Source organism: Microcebus murinus, chromosome 6 (assembly GCF_040939455.1).
Source record: "Microcebus murinus isolate Inina chromosome 6, M.murinus_Inina_mat1.0, whole genome shotgun sequence".
NCBI lineage: Eukaryota > Metazoa > Chordata > Mammalia > Primates > Cheirogaleidae > Microcebus > Microcebus murinus.
The window spans coordinates 110,219,761-110,240,117 of record NC_134109.1 but is presented as its reverse complement, the minus strand read 5'-3'; the positions used below and the strand labels follow the sequence as shown (position 1 = coordinate 110,240,117).

Here is a 20,357-nt window from a genome sequence, read left to right as displayed (position 1 = left end):
TTGAGCACCCACTGCACATCAGGCCAGGCAGGCAGTCAGCAGACGCGGAAGTGAGCAACACAAACAAAGTCCTGTCCTCAAAGAGCCTGGGAAGAGAGCTCATCGTGGCAGCGCCTGGGTCAGCATCTCCCCACAGGAGGCCTCGACACTGGCTGCTCATTGGGTGCCTCTGGCAGGTACCAGGACACCTCACATGTCCTCTCTGCAGTGAGACCTGTGGATCCCTTTCAGGACTAAGGAGAGCCACATGCACTGGGCCCCTGCCATGAACAAGGCCCTGTGCCAATTTCCCCACACATACCTGCTCATCTATTCTTCCTAACATTCAGAACAGGATCAACCATCTGTATTTCACAGAAGGGGAAACTGAGGCTCAAAAGATGAAGTAGCTTCTCCACAGTCACCTAGCTGATCGGGGCAAAGCTTGCCATATTCCACATAGCTCGAGCAGGGATGGACGTAGGGGCCTGTGTGAATGGAGGCCAGTGGGGGGTCACCTGATGGGTCCCGAGCCACCTAGGAAGGGCATAGAGCACCTGAGCCTAGAGGAACAGTAGATTGCAGGTACTGCCCACGGGACAAGCAGGTCAATGAGCACTGCCTGGGCACCCTCCACAGGAGCATGGAAAAGAGTGTGGGGCCTCCTGTCCCTCCCCCAACCCCAATGCTGAAAGGACCTACTCTTCTTTCCACCCACCCAACTCCTGCCCAGATATTTTTTGGCTCCTCTACGAAGCCAGCCCTGATTGCCCCAGCACCCCTTAAGCACCCGGAACCTGCGGCCTGGCTGGGACTGGAGCAGACCTGAGCACAGAACTGCCCCCAAGCCAGCTGGGGTGACGGGCGGTCAGGCGCAGGAGCATGGCCGGAGGGTGACAAGGCACCCTATCCTGCAGGAGGCTCAGGCGGGAGCTGGCAGCACAGCCAGCATGAGGCATGGCCCCATTCAGGAAGAGACGCGTCCTGAGGCGGGTGTGCCAGGTGAACTGGGGGTGTATCCATCTTAGAGATGCTTATGAATGTGCTGGCCGCAGCGGACGGCAGCACATACATCTGCCTGCCCCTCCTGCTCCCTGGGCTCCAGGGACCAACTCGCCCCCCAGCCCCGGGCTCAGCCCCTTCCCTGGGCTTTCTTAGAGTCAAGGATGGAAGGTGTCGAAGGGTCCAGAGATGAGCTGGCCTGGGCCAGAATCCCTATTGTGCAGGTGAGAAAACTGGAGCCAGGGAGGGCAGGGACTCACCCACAGTCTCACAGGGATCAGCCGCAAAGCCTGGACGCCACCCTGGCCCTCCCTTGGGACTTCTCCAAACGCACCCTGCCCTTGACTCTGCCGAGTCCTCCAGAAGAGACCTGGCCACGCAGCCCCAGGCTCAGCACTGCCCCTCCAGAGCACCAATCCCAGATCCCTCTCTCCCTTTGTCCCTGACCAGGCCTAGCACAGGCCACCTTCCCTCCTCCGCTATCCCTGACAACAGGGCCAAGCCATGGTGACACCCAGGCTTGGGAGCACTTCTGGCAGGACTGGGTGGATGAGGGGACCCTGTGAGCCGCTAGGAGCACAGGCAGGTCCTCAGGGGTCTGTCTTAAGGATCAGTTAAGAACAGCCACACTCAGCGTGGCATGCCCGGAGATCCCTCCCTGCGCAGACCTCTGGTTGCCCGCAGCGGGCCAACTGCTGCCCCTGGAGCCTGTGAACCGTTCTCTGCCCGCGAGCCCGCCCCGCCCAGAGGAGCGGCCGGCCTGTCAGAATGCCGACTCCAGGCTGGGCTTTTGCGGAGCGGACGGGAGAGCGCCGAGAACAGACCCCTCAACCAATCAATGTGACGCTGCCCTGGCCTGCCCGTGAACAGTGCACGAGCCTGAGAGGGGGTGGGAGAAGGGCCAGAGAGCCTCTCCCACCGATGTCACCACACCTGAAATGGCACCATTACAGGGAAGCATAGTTCCGTTGGGGTTCGGAGGCACTAAAGTCTCTTACTACGGTGAAACTATCCCAGAGAGGATCGCACCCTCACCGTCAGCCACTCCACAGGCCGGCAGAGGTGGGGTGGGGCGGCGACTGCAAGCACGCACTGCACGCTGCCGTCCGCGGCCACGCCGGGGCTCAGAGGTGAGGGCTGGCAGAGACTGCACAGCTGGGGAGTGGCAGAGCCAGAGCCAAGCTCTCACCTTCCAGCGACTCCAGACAGGGCCGCGTTGCCCTTCTGAGCCTCCGGCGGGCGGGCGGGACAAGACGCTGGCCAGCACCAGCAGCCCCTCGGGGCGCCTGGAAGAGCCTTGACGTGCGCCTGGGGGTGCACACACCAGGACTGGACACCCTCCTGGCACTAGGCTCTCCAGGCTGTTCCTAGCAGCTGTACCCCAAGCAGTACTTTTCACACTACCCCACCTCTGAAGAGGCCAGCCTCCTCTTCCCCTGGGCCCCTCTGCCTCTGGGTGCAACCAAACCCCTTGACACCCCGCAGCGCCAGCTGCCAGCACAGGAGGCTCGGGCGCGGACAGACCCAGGAAAGCACGGGAAGAAGCAGCGAGCAGAGAGAGGCCGGGAAAGGCTGGGTCCCTGCCCTGCCTCCCACCAGCCCTGCTCCGGGACAAAGTCACGGCCCCGCCCAGCCCAGCGCCTGCCAGGTGCCCTGGAGGGAGGTCTGAGCCCAGCGGCAGTGCCTGCCCCACCCCGCCTGCTCTGAGGCCACTGCTCCAGCCTGGCCACAAGTGGCACTGTCAGAAAGTGAGGCCTGGCAGTACCCAGCGCTCCCACCCATCTCCATCGGCCTTAGGGCTCCCTCAGCTCTTCTGGGTCGTGCCCCAGCCTGGCCTCAGCAGGGCTGCCCCTTGCGCAGTCTCGTCGCGGTGGGGACCAGCGCAGAGGCCTCCGACTCCTGGTGGCGCTCCCCCACAGCTACCACGTGGCCAGGCTGTGGTCCCTTCTTAGGAAGGTGTCCCCTTCTCCCACTCCCACGGCTGCAGCGTGGCCCTCCCCACTACCGCCCAGTGAGGCTGCTCCGGCACCGCTCTTGGGGTCCGGCCTCCAAACTGCCCTCTCCCCAGACCTCCAGCCATTGCCAGGGTCATCCTGATAAAGCGGCAGAACCCTAGTCACACTGGCCACAGAGTCAGTCGATCTCTCCCCTCTGCCAACGGGCCAGGGCTGGCTGGGCCCTCCAGAGAGGCTGAGCAGACCAGTGGAGACAGCAAATAGGGCTGCAGAGGAACAAGGGTGCAGGAACCAGCATGTCCGGAGGAGCTGCACTCTCAATTCAGTTCTCCCAACAGCCCTGGGGAGGCTTATACCACACCCACTTCACAGATGGAGAAAGTGAGCCCCTGAGGTAAAGGCCCATGGCCAAACTTGGATTTGAACCTGGGTCTGCTGGACTCTGAGGCTGGCTCCCCGTTGCTCCCCCGCCCTGGTCCGGGGCTAAGTAAACACAAGCAGATTAACTGCCCACAGACAGAGCAGGGGTGGCCGGCCCAGTGCCCCTCCCAGCCGCCCTCGGGGCCTGCAGCTGGTCCAGCCCGACCTGGTGAGGGCAGCCCGCCGCCTTCCCGTGGGGCTGCCACCTCCCCGTCTCTCCCCCACTCTCACTAGCAGATGAGTAAGAATAGAATTACAGTTTGGCTACACAAGACACAGAATTAGCAAGATTAAATATAAATAACTATTAAAAGTGCCTTATAATTAAATTCATTTTCCAGTTATTTGCTTTACACACACAGCCGCCCACACGCGTGCACACACGCACACGCGCCCGTCGCCAGCTCCACACGGAGTGGGTGTCAGGGGCCTCCACCTGCTAACCAGCCTCCCCTGCTGTCATCTCTCCCTCGGGGTTCCGGTGCCTGCCGCTCTCCCCGTCTCTCCCCTCCGTGGCCCTGTTTCCGGTTCCTCCACCCGACCCTTCCAGAAGACCAAATGCCAACACTTGCTGCTGCCGCGATTCCCACGTGCTGAGCCACTAGAGCCAGACACTTGACACCCATCGCCTCCTGCATTCCACCCAAAGGTATTTTTTTCACTCAATAAATATTTGGTTGCATGCCAAGCACTTAATATATATGGGCTCAGTTAATCCACACAATGACAATCATTCCTGCATTAAACAAGCGTAGCTGGGCACCTGCTTCATGCCAGGGCTCGGTGAGTGCTAGATACACGTTGGCCAACCAGCCTCTGCCATTGTGAAGCCCACCCTGAAGAAGGCCCAGAGACAGAGACAGGGCCAGCCTGGGGGGAAAGACGCAGCTGCCACCTCCGAGTTGGGCAAGGAGGCGGCCAGGTGGGACGGGGCGCGTGGGGGCTGTATGTTGGGGGACTCTGCTACTGTGGCCTCCTGCCTGCACGTGTCCCTCCTCTCTGTGCCCACTTGAGACTGGTGGCCTGAGCTGCCCTGAGCCAGGTGGGGATCTCTGCTGTCTCTCACCCTGTGCCCCAAGGGCCCTGCTCCCCCAGGCCTCAACCTCCCCCTCTGTAAACGGGAGTCCCCTAACCCTGCCCGTCTGAAATGAGGGAGCGGACACTCCCCGTTCTCAGTGCCTGGCACCTAGTACGTCTTCAGCAAAGCTGGCTGCTTTTTACCACCACTGTTGCCATAGCTACTGCTCCTGCCACATCCACCTCACCTGTGGAGTCAGTGAGTCACAGGTGTGGAGAGCTCAGAGTGCTGTCAGGCCTCGCAGCGATGGGAAGGGGACACGGCCTGCAACAGCGGGGACGCCCTGGGAGGGGCACCGCGAAAGCCACCAGGGGTCCCATGGAGGAGTCCCGCCCGCCGGTCCCCAGAGAGCTTCCTGGAGCAGGGAGCAGTGCCGGAGCCTCTCTATCCCAGCCCTTGCTGACCACGAGGCCTGATCGTCAGCCGCCTCCCGCAGGGCATGGGACCGCTCCAGCCCGAGCCTCGACTGCAGGGAAGGCGCACTTGGAATGCTTCTGCCTGGAAGCTGGCATTCGCGAGCCCCACTGCCTCCTGAGCCCCGGGAGAAGTAGGGGAAGGTCCCACCCTTCTAAGGGGTCAGAGGGCTGCACAGCGGGGCCCATGTGCCCAGGTGAACAAGGCTTAAGACAACACCAGGGTAAGGGTGTGATCCCACATGGTGCATGTGAGGCCACCGGCATTGCCGAGTCCCGCCCGTGTGCTGAGCACTCTGCTCCGTCACCTCACTCAAGCCCACGAGTCACCTCTCACACGGTGCCCACGCCTCACTCTTCAGTGGAGGTGACTTGAAACTCAGAGAGGTCAGCTGTGTCTTGCCCAGGATCACAAGGCCTGCAAGTGGCAGGGCTGGGGACAGAAGGCAGATCCATGTGAATCCAAGGCCTGCCCCTACTCCTTGATGCCCCTGGACCAGGAAGTCTCTGCTGGGGACAGAGGGCCAAGGAGACAGTGTCCGCAGGAAGCACCAGCTCTGCCTGCCCTAGGCACTCTTGTCCTCCGGCAGTCACCCCAAGGCGGGCTGCCCACCCCACTGGCTCCCTGCAGAGCCCTGCCACCCAGCCAGCGCCAAAAGCCCACCAGGAAAGACTTTTGTTCTAAAAGAAGGCAGGAGAGCTAATTAGCAGAGGCTCTCTCCCTTCCTCGGCAAGGACATTATTTCATTATCCCAGGCCAAACACAGCCCCATGGTGTCCGGCAAACCCGCTCAGGCAGCTGGCAAAGCCACGCAGATCGATGGTGGCGAGAGGCCCTCTCCGGCCTGGCCTCCCTGCAGGGCTTTGGGGCTCTGTCCAATCTTTTTGACAAATGCCAGGGAAGAGAAAAGAGCCTGTGTCGGACGGGAAAGATTACAGGCTGAGCGACAGGGCACAAAGGCTCCACAGACAACCAGCCTGTTGTCACTTCCAGAAGAAATCAGCCAAGCCCAGGTAAGGGAGGAGGCAGAGGGAAGGTGGGACTCTGGTGCCAGACCAGGCCGCAGCCGCGGACAGCTGAGGGGAGCTCCTGCCACGGCCGTGGGGCCTGTCTTCCCATGCGCCCCAGACAGAGACCAGCCCCTCGGCACCCCAGCTGCTCTGAGCCCGCCAGTGGGCTCCTACCCCCACCCGCACACAAGCCAGCCTCATTCCAGCCTCCGTCCCCTTTCCTCTCTGCCTCTCCAGACTCGGCGCCATCTCCTCCAGCGGGCCTTCCTGGCTGCTCCACTCTGCAGGGACCTGCTCTGCCTCGAGTCTCTTGAGCAGCTTTCACAGGCACTGCACAATCAAGCACGTGGCACTGTGGCGTTTGCCACACTCAGCTTTCTCACTGTGGCTGCGGCTGTGGCTGTTGTTTTGTGGGCTGCATGTGCCACAGAGAACCGAGACCTGGCTGTCTCCAGCTCTCCTCCATCGCTAAGTTTGGCAGAGAGACAGCGGCTTGCTAAGTGTTTGCTGACGGAACACCAGGACGTCCTAAAGCCTCCGCGAGCTGCACCGGGAAGTTCAGAGACAAGGGGTGCTGTTCAGCTCCAAAGCTCAGCGTCTGTGTGCCTTGGATAAATCGCTGGCACTCTCTGGGCCTGAGCGTCCGGCTGTGGGAGCGGGACCTGCGTCAGAATGGCCTCTAGAGGCGCAGGCAGCTGGGAGGACACCGGGGCCCACAGAGCCAGCTGTTCGCGGTGCTGAATCTGGAGGGCGCTCCCTGGGGTTCCTGGGCACAAAGACACCGGCAGCCGTGGAAACAGAGGACAAGAGGACGGGAGCAGGAGCAGGAACAGGGTGCAGTTGAGAGAGATGATTTATTTGGATCGCCAGTTCCGGGCACTGCCAAGGACTGGCAGCAGGGCCACTTGCTCAGCCTGGTGGAGGAGGTTCAGCCTCCCTCACTGGGGAGCGAGGCACACGGAGAACACGTCTGATGGGGCAGGGCCTGGAGGCAGGCACGCCAGGCGCGCGCGCACAGTGCTCATGCGAACAACATGGAGACAGCCCTCCCAGGCACGGCAGCACCCAAGAGGCACGGGGCACCCCTTATGGACCCACATAGCAGAAGGAGAAAGTGAGACTCAGTTTCTGGATCCTTTTCACTTCCGAAGTGTGAGAAGCTACTGCCCAGCCTCTCCTTCCCCAGAGAGGGCCAGGTCCTGTCTTCAGGAGCTGGGGCGGAAGGCGTTTGCTGTGGAAACGCCGGCAACAGGTGCGGACTGGGAGATTGGGCGTGGGGAGATGAGAGGGGGGCAGAAGGGAAAGGAGGAAAAAGGAGGAAAAAAGGAGAGGGAGGAAGCGGGAGGGAGGGAAGAGGCAGAAGGGAAGAAGGGAAAGAGAAGAAAAAGAAGGAAAAGAGGAAAGGCGGGAGGGAGGGAGGAAAGGAAGCCAGATTCCACCACTACGAAGGAGTGATCTTGGCAGGGCCTGGTGCTGGCCCAGCCTCCGTCTGCTTCTGAATAATTTCTCCAGCAGAAACTCCATAATTATGGGTAATAACAATCACTCTGATTTGCATGTATTGAGCACCTTTCACCCCGAAATCTCCAAGTGCTTTGCCAACATTAATTAATTCATTAGGCACACCCGCCTCCCTGAGACAGGGCGGGGGACACAGGGCACAGCAGGCGGCAGTCCCGGCACAGCTTGCGTTGGGTGTCCCGGAGAGGGGCTCTGAGGAGTAAGAGCCTGCAGAGGCCCCTCCGGTCCCAGGCCCTGCCTCTGGCAGCCCCCTCAGAACTCACGGCCAGCCTCTCTTGCACCCATGGCACAGCCTCCCTACCCCAGCCTGGCAGAGGGCCAGGCCAAGGCAGTCAGGTGAGCAGAAGACGCCTAGCCCAGCTCTGCCCCCAGTCACTAGGGACCTTGGGAAATTCACAGGTTTCCATGAAACTCAGTTTCTTCACCTATAAAACGGGGCCCTGGGGTCTCCGGCTCCCACGGTGGTTGTGAAGCTTGAGGCAGGCAGCAGGGTGGGAAGCATTTGACCTGTCCCAGACAGAGCTGTGCACAAGGAAGGCATGGCTTCTCCCCCTGCCGGCGGGCTGTGCAGGAAAAGGGGCCAGGTCACAGACAGACGCACAAACTCTCCTTTGACGCTAGGACCCCTTCTAGGACCAGACTTGGGCACAGCCAGGTCCCCGCTCAGTCCCCTTCAGGAGTGTGGAGATGCCCTTGTTGCCAAGAACTCAGTCCTGCCCCTACTGACCACCCCAGGCCCCGCCCCACAGTGGCCTGGAGACAGGAGAGAGGCCCCAGGGATCTGGTGGGGAAGGAAGAAGTTCCTCAGAAGTCCAGGCTCAAAATCTTGCTCAGAAAAGAGAACTCTGGGGTCAGCAGGCCATAGTCCCAAAGGAAGCCCCGGAATTCACAGAGAGTAGCCAAATATGAGAATGGACTGGGGAAATGAGGCATGGTACAGATCAGGAACAGATGGAGAAACTGAGGCATGGAGAGGGAGAAGCATGGGCTTTGAAGTCAGAGCTGGAACTGAATCCTAGTACCACCATTTACTTGTGCCGCCACCTAAGCGGGTCATTACCACCCTGAGCCTCCATTTCTTTATCTGTAAGACGAAACATGTGCACAGTGGCAGGCACGGCACTGCCCCCACTGCAGGTGCTTAAGCAGAGCTGCGAAATACACATCTATGTGTGTGTGTGCCTGTTTTCCAGAAGTGACCGAAGAGAGAAAAACAAATAGAGCTGCCACCACTAACTGCGCTGTCATCACCACGCGTTCCGCGCAACACCTCCCCGGGTCACGGGGAGGCCCCACAGCTGCCCGCCTCACGTCGCAGACACTCACTCCCCACGTGCCCGCACCCTGCCGCGCGCCTCGCTCCTTGCCTTTGGAAGTGCCCTCTGCCCCCACTGGCTGCCTCCCTGTCCCTCCCCCCCAGATGCCAAGCACTTGCCCTAGCGGGCCTCGTCCTCCCCTCTGCGACGCTAAGCGCCCCGCAGCCTCCTCTGATTGCCCCAACGAGCTTGACACTGAACTGCGCCCAAGGCCTCTTCCTGACTCTGGGGAGGAGCCGGGTCCCCGCAGGTCTCCTCCCAGCCGGAGCTGGCAGCGCAGCCTAGCGGAGGCCTGGCGAGGAGAGGCTGGGCCAGTTCAGTCAGGGCAGGGCTGGAGAGCCAAAGCCTCCGCTCCAAGCAGGGAGCAAGTCCCTGCACACGCGGAAGGGCCAGGCGGGCCCGGCCGGACGCTGCCCCCGCAGCCTGCTCCTTCCCTCCGCGCCTCACTGCAGAAACGAGCCTCCGTGTGCAGACAGCGCTTCACAGTGACGGGGCCCACAGGCTCAGCTGGGTCCCCGAGGAGGACAGGGTCCAAAGAGCTCAGACACTGAGCTCGTGTTCCGGGGGCTCACACATACACACACGGTCACACACACGACACTAACACGCAATGATGCAATGACAGTCCAGCATGCATTCTCACAGACATATTCACAACGAAGCACACGGTGGCACACACGCACACATGCTCACACACGGTCCCGCAATACACACACAGCCTTGTGCACAGGTGACACGAAGACACACTCGCACACGCCACCAGGGCAGGCCCGGCCCGAGGCGGGAGCCAGGGCCCGCAGCCCTGGTTGCAAGGGAGCGAACACGCGCCGTCCCGCCACCCAGGCATCTAACTGTCCGTCTCGACGACTCCTGCACCTTTGCAGCGCGGTGCTGCAAACACTGAACACGCCGCTCGAGGGACGGCGCCAAGGCGCCACGCCAGGAGACGTGCACGGGGACGGCGCTGCGCTACCCCGCCACCCCCGCCCCAGGCGCTGCGTTGCCCGCACACACCCATGCCCACACTCTCACCCGCGGCAGGTCTCCCGCCCAGACGTGCGGCCGCTCCAGCCCGGAAAATGAAGCCCAAGCAGGGAAGGAGCCGCGGTCCTCCCTCCCTCCCTGGTCCCTCACTCCAGGGCCGCCTCCCCCAGGAGGCCTCCCGGTCGCCTCGGGAATCCTCGTGGCTGGCTGCGAGATGCAGACTCTGCCCTTGAGAAGAGTCTTCCGGACAGTCCGCCCCAGAGGCCCAGCTCTGGGCTGCGGGACAGGGCTCTGAGCCCGCAGACCGCTGGCTCTGGGCATGGCCGAGGTGGCCGTGGGAGCACGCAGAGGCTCCCACAGGCTGGGCCCCCCGGGCCTCGTGGGGATCGCAGTCCAGCTTTGTGCCTCAGTTTCCCCATTTGTCAATGGACATACTGTGAAGACCAAGTCAAAGTGCTTTGGACCTAAAAACACCATATAGGTGATAAGTTCTCATATTTTTTCTTCCTGCAGGGTTCTATTCCCTCTACGGGCCCTGAGCCACAGAGATGTCATTTCAAGTCCCCAGAGGGGAGGAGAGAGGGTGTGGACACAGGGTAAACAGAGCCAGCAAGGGGCAGCAGGTTCCCCTGAGAGACAAAGGATGAACAAGAGAATGCGAGGCGCCACGGGCCTGCCGGCCTAGGCGAGAGCTGGCCGGAACACCCCAGAGCCAGGGCTCAGCCCCACCCTGGCCGGGCCCAGGGCACAGGCCCCAGTGGGGAGCCCAGCCTCCCACGCGTTGCCCAGGTCTGCTCATTAATCACTCGGCTGCCTCTCCCTGCCTTGGCTGTGTCAGGCCATAATAATATATGAAGAACATTCATTTATTCACCAACTTCCCACTCAGGAAAAGATATATGACATTGTAGGAATGGATTTATCCTGACACCCGGCTTTCAGCGAAGTGGGGCTAATTCAAACATTGAAGTCGACAGCTCAGCCCTCCCCTCACCTCCCAGCTCTCTTTAACGGTGGGAGGGCGGAGCATGGGAGGGGCTGCCAGCCCGCCAGCCGGGGCTTCGGGGCTGGGCAAAGGCGTGGAAAGGGCCTCAGCCAGAGTGCTCTCTGGCCTGGCCCGCCATCCACCTGGCCGTCTCTGACACAGAGTCCACACGGCGAGCAAGCACAGCAGAGAGCACTGGCCCGGGGTCGGAGTCGCGCTTTGCCCGCCCCAACTGCACCCCTAGAGGCCACGCCCCACGTCCAGGCCCCATTCCCTGTCTACAACGGACGGCGCAATGAGGCACTGCCCAGTCCTCTCCAGCTCCCAAGGCTGGTCTTTTGTCCTCCCCTGCGTGTCCCTTCCGCCCCGCGGCCCGCCTGCGCGCTCCGAGAGACAGCTGACAGCTGCGCGTGGGGCAGTCAGGATGGGCTTCTCGGACGGGGCGAGGTCGGGTCAGGCCCAGGGAGCAGCCAAGCCCCTGGCGTTAAAGAGCACAGCTTCCGGCGTTGGATGCCTGGGCTCTGATCCCTGCTTCCCCATTACCCTGCAGCTTGACAAGCTGCTTACCCTCTCTGTGCCTCAGTTTCCTCGTCTGAAAAATGATGATGATGAGAGTGTCTGCTCCATGGGGGTCTTGGGAGAGTCAGAGGGGCCACCCAGGACAGCCCGCTCCGAGCTCGGCGCGAAGAGTTCCAGCCACACCTCGCCACCGTCAGAGAGGGGCTGGCCTGAGGGGAGAAGGGAAACGTTTGGTGAGTCTGACAACCCGAGCCGTACCCCGTGTTAGCCTTGGCCTGCCTGGGTGTTCCAGAGGGGGGTCGGCTCCGCCCAGCCCGTAGGGAGCCCACCTGGCCCCCAGCTGAGGGAGCTGAGACCAAACCACCCCACCCTCTGTGAGTAGGGAGCAAAACCAGGGCCTTCTCTGAAGACCTGGAAAGCACTTAGCGGGCAGGCAAGCAGGCAGCAGGCACCCAGGGCTGGGCCCGTGAACTGTGTGCGCAGACATCCCCACTTCTGCACGGCTCCTCCTGCCTTCACTGACCTCTGGCCTGCGATTACCAGCCCCCAGCACCCCCAGCAGCCCCGAGACCCCTTGGGCCTGAGAGTGGACTGGCACTGAGGAGAGGCATGAATGGAAGGGCCCTGCCCAGTCTGAAGGCTGGAGGGTGGCTGGGAATGAGGACAGGGGCCTGAGAGGCTGCTACCGCCAGACGCCCACAGCCAACTCAGCCCAGCTGGGCCAAGGCCTGCGACTCACTCTTGGAGCCTCAGCTTCCTCACCTGCAAAGACGGAGCAGTTACACCCACCTTACAAGGCGGCTGTCAAGAGAAAGTGAGGTCATCTATCGCAGCACCAAGCCCAGTGCCTGGCACACCATAGGTGTCCAGCAAGCGTCCCTTCACAAGTAAGCGTCCCTTACTTGCAGAGGTGCGGAAAGCAGCCCTGGTCTCGCTCGCAGCTGGGAGCAGGAGCGCGCCAGACAGACAGGCTGGAGCTGGCGCTGGGGGGAAAGCAGCCAGTGGATGTGGGGGCGTCTGCGACTCTGTGAATCTTGCCCTAATTGAGTGTCCTATTAAAGCCTGTCGATTAGTAACAGCTATTTTAATAAAAGAGTTTCTGTGTTTTTTTTAAAAGTCAGAACTGAATGAGCATGCTGAGCCCTCAGCCCTGGCCACAGCGTGGGGAGCCTGGCATCTGAGCCACACCTGTGACCAGGACACCACTGCTCACTGGGTGCCTTCCAGGGCCCATCCAGATCAGCCCCAGAGGGGGACACACCCCAGAAATTAACCGCCAGGTCTCAGAGCCACCCCCGCCCCCACACCTCCCCGAGTGGGCCTGGGTGATGGTTCTAGAAGGCAGTGTGTTTTCTCCTTAAAAGAGCTCGGCGGTGACTCACGGCTGCTTTCCTGCAACAGCCGTTTCTGGGTGTCGTTCACTCGCCCCTGATGGATCCCTCCCCCGTGGGGAAGGAAGCGGGTGTCTGCCGGGCACCTGTCCCAGCCCAGGCAGGTGAGGAGAGGGTCAAAGAGGTGGGAGATCTGGGGCCTCTGCAGGGGCCCGGCCCAGGCCCCCGCCCCGCCGGGCGTCAGTGGCTGTTGCAGAAGCAGAGGTTGGACCAGAAGCGGGGGTTACAAACTGAGCAACAGAACGTTTGGTTTGGCCTGCTCAGGGGTTTTTAAAAGATGAGAATCAGTTGCCAACTTTTACCAATCACATAGAAATCTGGATTTCTGGTTTCTCTTGGAAAAATCTAATCTGGCCACACAGGATCTGCATTTCCACATGGTAACAATCAGCTGGGGCTAATGGGTGGCCCTCCAGTTCCCCATAGTCCCTGCCAGCCTACTTTACTCATTTCCACCCCTGCCGGCCCCTGGGCACTAGGTTTGAGAGCCCTGGGCTGGAGGCTCACCAGGGGCCAGCCTCCAGCTCCCAGGGGCCAAATCTCTACATCTGTTCTGAGCACCCTGTGTCCTGCCTAGGGCTGGGGGAACTGGAGCACAGGAGGAAGAGGAGGGAGGTGAGCACATCCTGGGTGACAAAAGGGGGTAGGGGGCAATAAGACCTTCAACTAGGCCCACACTGGGAATACAACCAGAAGCATGCAAACCAGAAATTTTATAAAAGGTTTTATTTTGTTGTTAGCAAGTATCTTTTTTTTTTTTTTTAAGAGATGGGGTCTGACTCTGTCACCCAGGCTGGAGTGCAGTGGCATCATCATAGCTCACAGCAACCTCAAACTCCTGGGCTCCAGCTATCCTCCTGCCTCAGCCTCCTGAGTAGCTGGGACTACAGGTGTGTGCCACCACATGTAGCTAATTTTTTAATTTTTATTTTTGTAGAGAAGAGGTCTGGCTGTGTTGCCCAGGCTGGTCTTGAACTCCTGGTCTCAAGCAATCCCCCACCTCAGCCTTCCAAAGTGCTGGAATTACAGGTGTGAGCCACAGCACCCAGGCAAAGCATCCATTTTTTAACTCACGCCATTCTATAGAACCAAACATTTGTTCCAGTGCATTGGGTGGGGCAATGCAGGACCCACCACCAAACTGTGAGGGACATCTCTACAGCAGTCCAGGCCACAAACATGGGGTCACAGGCGATCGAAGGCTGTCCTTGCAGTCTTGCCAGTGCCACAGGAGCTGGGATGGACATTCTCTGTTTTCATATTTTCATTCTCTCTTTTTAAGTATCCAGTTTAAAGGGTTGAACTGTAATTGTTCAAATCCACATAATGAGCTAAAAGCTTTCTTCCTCCAGGATCGTGCTCTTGCGAGGGAAGATGTCTAGACTGAAAATGCCATTAATCGGGTCCAGGTCAGGGACAGGACATTCCAGGTAAATAGTCTCCCACTATAACTCTGTGCTTGAAGGAGACATTCTGGCAGTTCTCAGCAGGAAAGGCACCAAGGCGGTTTCCCAGCTCCAGGGGCACGGAGTGGAGTCACTTACTCGCTGCCTGCAGACCCTTTGCCCACAGTTCCCGGCCATGGCACGGCAGCGTCGGAGATGACCCACAGAGCTTGCTGGGGCCCTGCCACATGCCCAGCCCCTCGAGCCTCCATCCCCAGCACATGGCCTCTGAGCCTTGGTTTTCCCATCTGTAAAGTGGATATGAGCGATGCAGTGAGTCTGGCTGTGCATCAGTGTTCAGTGCCCCCCAGGAAGAAGCCCACAGGCCACCTGAGACCCAGCTCTAGGCTGTGCTGTGCTACCAAGTACTGGCTGTGACACTCAGGCCAGGCCCTGACCCTCTCTGGCCTCATGTCCCTCATCTTCCCTCTTTTGAGACCTAGAGCTTGGTGGTCTAGCCCTGAATTCACCCTGGCAGGCTTAGCTGCGCCATAACAGCTTCCTGGGGCTCCTAGTCCTGGGGGCGGAAGAGGACGAGGAGAGGGCTGAGGCAGCACCAGGCGCCCTTGCGGGGAAGGCGGAGCGGGCCCAAGGGTGGGCAGTGGCAGTGTCATGAGGACAGTGCACGCAGGCCAGCCTTTCAGAGGTGGTCAGGCCCGGATGGTGGGACCACAGCATACACCAAGGGTGAGGTACAGAGTCCGGAGCTCCAGAGGAGCAGGCCTTGGGCAAGCCCTCTCCAGGAGCCTACCCTGACCACCTTCCTCCTGGGGCCAAGGCCCACTTCCCACAGGCCACGTCCATCCCTGACCCGGCCATCAGAGTACGGATGGAGTAAGTGAGGCCCTGAGGGAGCGGACACCTGCCCAAGGCCACTTGGTGGCCCCACGTAGAGCCTCCCAGACTCCTGAGCTTCAAGGCAAGAGATCCGGATTGGATGCTGGGAAAGCAAAGCCGGAGAGGGTGGGCATAGTATGGACACGGCTTCAACCACCAGCGCTTGGCCCAAGTAGGACCCTCCGCCCAAACGTCCAGTCTCAGATCTACCCAGTGAACACTTTGGCACTTTCAACACTCGGTCTGCAGATCTCCTCCTCCAAAAAGCCTTCCCTGACTCACCACTACTGGCTCCTCTGGCCCAGCCCTGCCTGTGTCCCAGACTCCGTCCCTTGCCCTGAGGGGCCTGCACTGTACTGGCTCCTGACAAGCGGCCTCCCACAGGGCTAGGAGCTGCTCCCTGGGGCATAATTGCTCTCTGTCACCCCAGCACCAGCTCCAGGACCTGCCTGGCACACAGTGGGCGCTTAACAGACCTGGGAGCAATGAAGAGGACCGAAAGTGAGGCGGCCGGGAGAACCGCCCAGAAAGGGGGGTGCCGCCCCGCCCTCGCCAGCTGGCTGAGGCCGCAGAATTAAGCACAAGTTATAATTAAGACGGGATGTTTGAAGAGAAACATAATCCCGGTTTCTGTGGGATCCTCAGGCACAACAGTAATTAACATCTCATTAACATTCGCCTAATTAAGCAGTTTATGAAAGTGTATGGATTTACATACTGCCAGGCTCTCTCAGGCACCTCAAAATTAACCCCTCAGGCCAGGGAGTGGCAGGAAGCAAGGCCAGCCTGGGGCCTGGCAGGGAGGAGGGACATGGCCAGCCAGCGGCAGAGGCAGGCGGGGCTGCGCGGCCCAGTGCCTCCTCCCCCTTCCTCCCCGCCCTGCCCCTCCCCCACTCACTGGACAAGGCCAGTTTCTCAAAACGGACCTTTCACATGGAAATGAAGGGCACTGGTCCCACCACCACCCCAGGTTCTGCCCTCCCCACTGTCTGCCCCCAGCGTGTCTCCTGCAACCCACTCCTCCTGGGTGCCCGCCCTCCCCCATAGCTCTCCCCAGGGACAGGTCTGTCTCCCAAGAGCACCTCTGGTTCAGGAGCCATACCTGTGCTACCCGGCTCAGCCCTCCCGCTCCCGCTCCGTGTTAGCACCATGGCCATGCTACCCAGGAGAGCCCCGCACGGCCAGAGCGCCCAGATCGCAGCTGGTCAGGGGCAGATCCCAGGGCTGCGTGACCCCGAAGCCCCGCCCACTCCCCAGCGGGCCAGACTTCAGAGGCGCAAACACTCCACTGCCAGCAACAACACACGTGGCCCCACCAGGGCAGGCCAGCTGCTCCTTCTCACCTCCCTGGACACTAACTAGCCGCCATCCCTGGAGCCTCCTCCGCGCCCAGCCCAGCCCCCGCCGCTGGAGCTGGGCTTGAATCAAAGTCACCTGTGACCACCCAGCAGGAGGCCTCGGGTCTCCAAAGGAGAACAAAGAAAAGGGCCTTCTAGGATGGTGTCAAGGATCAAGTGAAGCTTTTTCCTCCACACCACTGCGACGCCTTGCACGCGTGTGCATTTCAGCTGTTCATCAGTGGCCTTCGCTCCGGGGTCCCACCTGCTCTGCGTGCACGCCCACCGTCTGTGCGCCGGGAGACGTCTGCTCTCTGCCCAGTCCAAGGGCAAACTAGGACAACTTTTCTCAGTGACAATTTAGCAATATACATCAAGAGCCTTAAAAATGCTCATCCCCAATAAGTTATAAAAAGCATAAGCCATAAATGTGAGAAATTTAACCTTGTTACAACTTAAATCATCTGTGCAAAGACATCACACAGAGAAAAGACAAGCCACAGGCAGACTAGAAGAATATACCCGTAGCACACAGAGCTGACAAAAAATTTGTTTCCAGGCTATATAAAGAACTCTGCAAATCAATAAGAAAAAGACAAATCACCCACTTTTTTAAAAAAGGCAAAGAATTGGAACAGGCAATTGGCAGAAGAGGAGACCTAAGGGCCAGTAAACACACGACGAGGCTTGCCGAGCCCCGCAGAGTTCCAAGAAATGCTGAGTGAAAGGAGGAGACACAATTCTGTTAAGACACAATTTGTTAAGTTGGGGACATCTAAAAAGTCAGACAGTGCCAAGCATCGTCAGAGCAACTGGACCTCTTATACACTGCTGGTGGAAGTAGAAGTTGCCACAAGTATTTTGGGAAACAATTCGATCTCATCTTTGAAAGCTGAAGCTGCGTACACCCTACCCGCAAGCAATTCCACTCCAAGGGCGTCTCCACACACGCACGAGGAGGGGCGCAGTGCTCATAGCAGCCTGCTCGTAAGGGTGGGCAGACGAACGCTGTGGCATCTGCCAGCAGGGCTGAGACAACGCGGACTTGCAGGCTAACCACGGTGGAATGAGCACACGTGAGGGGTAACCTCCACTCCCCTCCGGAACCCCATCACAACAAGGAAAAATGTTTTTTATACATAAATCCACAAGGACCAAGAATGGAAGAAGAGGAAATAGCAACATAATTTGGAAGTCACAGCAGATGGGTGAGTGATAATTGACTTGGCAGAGCTGGGAAAGCAGAGTCCCAAGTCCCTGTCCTATTACCTGGGCAGAACCCAGGCTCGGGAACTGGTGGCACCAGGTACCCTGCACACAGCAGTGAAGGGGGCGGGAAGTCTGTGTGAGAAGCAGGCAGACCCCGAGGGGCTCCCTCCCAGCTCTGCTCCGGGAAGACTAACAGTCACTTTTTTCTCTAGGGAAAATCGAGCTAAGGGTCTCTGGCCTGGGGAACACCACACTGAAAATTGAAGGAATAGGTGAAATTTTTGTGCTTAATTTCCGGTCGGGACCCCAGCCTTCCTCTCCCACTCAGCTCCAGGAGACTCTGAGTCATTTTGGGAGATGCCGCCACTGCAGCCGCCCTGTGAATTGGCACAGGCAGGCCACTGCAGAGAAGCCACGGTTGACAGGCGCACCTGTGCACAAGGGACACCAGCCTGTAGTGCCCCACTCCTGTAGGGGCAGCCTGACACTGGGGCATCAGCTCCACCAGCTCAGGAGACTTTGGGCCAGGCCTGGCACAGAGGAGGGAGGTGCCCCGTCCGTCCCTGCCCAGCGGATTAGCTGGGCAGACCCCAACATGGAACTCGGGTCCCGAACAAGGAAACAAACAGAAAAAGGGGCAACTTGAAGAAAACAGGCAATGTAGATGGAAGGAAATTTAATTTTTAAAAAGCTATCAATTTGCTGCCCCATTGGATATAGAAAGAAAAAGAAAAAAATTTTAAAAGCTATCATTATTTTCGTCAGAAAAACAAAACATAGTATCCATGAAATAAGAACTGGATGCAAATATATTTCAAAGACAATTTTCAACAAATAAATCTCTGAAGCTTAATATCATCTAAAAAGCAGAAATTAAAAACTCTGTTAATATATTAACAATGCCAGTATAAAAAAAAACTCTGTTAAAAGGGTAGAAGGATGAAATTGAAGAGATCTAGGAGAGGGGCAGAAAGACAGAGCCTAACACAGGCGGGAGAAGATGAGGGTGTCACAGCTCCGTCCGGGAAGCACAGCATTTGGTTATCTGGGATTCCACAAAAAGAGAACAGGAAACAGGGCAGTTAGGAAATCATAAAAAGAGTAATTCAGGCTGGCTACTGTGGCTCACGTCTGTGATTCCAGCACTTTGGGAGGCCAAGCCAGGAAGATCACTTGAGGCCAGGAATTTAAGACCAGCCTATGCAACAAAGTGAGATCCCATCTCTACAAAAGTTTTTTAAAAATTGGCCAGGCATGGTGGCGCATGCCTGTAGTTCCTGCTATCAGGAGGCTGAGGCAGGAGGATCGCTTGAGCCCAGGAGTTCAGGACTATAGTGAGCTCTGATCACACCACTGCACTCCAGTAGCCTGAGTAACAGAGCCAGGTGCTGTCGCTAAAAACAAGAAGAGTAATTCAAAAATTTTTCCAGAGCAAAGAATATGAATTTCTAATTTGAAAAGGCAGACCCTCACCAAGGCATAGCACATAAGAATCATCGGAACACAGGAAAAAGAATTTTCTACAGACTTCCAGAAAGAAAAAATCCCAGATAGCATACAAAGAATCAAATGTCAGAATAACCATGGTGATTTCTCAACACCAGAACAGTAAGCAATGACTTTAAAGACGGGGCTTCCTTTAAAATTCTGGGAGGAAAAAGATCTTCATCTGGAATTCCACACACAGACTATCAATTAAGATTTGGGACAGAATGAAGACTTTTCAGACGTGCAAGGCCTCAAAAACGTATCTTGTGTTTAACTTTTCTGGAAGCTTATTGGAGGATGTGTTCCACCAACATGAAAGTGTAGACTAAGAGGAAGACATGGGGGGCGCGATCCCAGGGTGACGGAGACGGTGACCCCGCCGCCTGCCCTCGGCGGTGTCCAGACACTGCGAAAGGATCAAACTGACCGAGTGCTCCAGGTGTTAGTAACTCAACTGGGGAAAGCTGGGCATGGAAGCAGTGATTTTAGAAGAGTCTCCCTCCCACCCCCCAAAAGGACAATTATTAACTCCAGGGGAAACAGAGTGGTCAAGAAAGGAAAAGTAAACAGAGGACTACGCAGCTCAGCTGGGAAGCTCAGCCCATCAAAAATGTGGGGTGGGGGGGGTGGACAAATAGAGCTAAAGCCTCAGCTTCTACAGGAAAAGTCCATCGTTGATGCCTGAAACTGGGCAATCTGTGAGCAGCAACATACGCCAGTCACCGACAAGCAGGGAAGTGAACACAGTCTGCACAACAGGCGAAGGAGGGTGCTCGCGGGAAGACAGAGGACCGCTGGCTCAGCGCCAGACACCCACCAGCGCCCACTGTCCTGTGACCCCAGCGCAGCCCGCAGCTCCTGCCCCACGCTGCGGGGCTTCCCGCGGGCTCCCGGGCCCTGCCCTCCTGCCAAGGGCCCAGACGCAGGGCCGAGCTTCCTCACCGCCCCCTGCTCCCTGGCTGGGGCTTCCTGAGGGTGGGAGTCGGCCCCAGCCAGAAGCCTACTGAGTTTTTCTGTCTTTCGTTTAACAAATACGGGTTGAGTGCCTCCTCTGTCCCAGGGCACTGGGGGCAAGCCGGTGAACAAGACAGCCACAGCCTCTGGCACCACAGTGAGAAAATAAAGCATTAAATACAAATTGCGAGCCATGAAGGAAAAGAACCAGGTCTGTGAAAGCAGAACCCTGATTTACTCACACGGACGGAGGGGCAGCCTGGGACAGGGTCCCGAAAGAACAGATGGGCCGGGGGGATGGTGACAGTCCCCAGCTCTGCGCCAGCTCTGTCTCCCCTCCCCTCCTTCAATCACACCCACCCAGCCCCGGGCCAGGCTTGTCAGAGGACAGCAGAAGAGAGAAATTCATGATCCAGAAATCAATGCCCGCTCGCCAGGGTGATCTACGCCCTGGGTTATTCCTCACTCAGGGCAGGTGAGGCACTGCAGCCTGGGGGAGGCTGGGCCACAGGG

At 58.7% G+C, this 20,357-nt stretch overlaps 1 protein-coding gene across 2 annotated transcripts in view; it reads right to left on the bottom strand.

The window, feature by feature from the left end:
- LINGO1 (leucine rich repeat and Ig domain containing 1) overlaps positions 1-20,357 on the bottom strand; it is a 163,180-nt gene that overhangs the window by 117,016 nt on the left and 25,807 nt on the right. The window contains exon 1 of one of the 2 annotated variants that reach the window (XM_020286095.2): positions 11,232-11,558. The exons of the other annotated variant lie outside the window; for it this stretch is intronic. The gene's annotated coding sequence lies outside the window, so the exon portion shown is untranslated. Of the gene's footprint in view, positions 1-11,231; positions 11,559-20,357 lie in introns of those variants that run through there. 2 annotated transcript variants of the gene reach the window in all.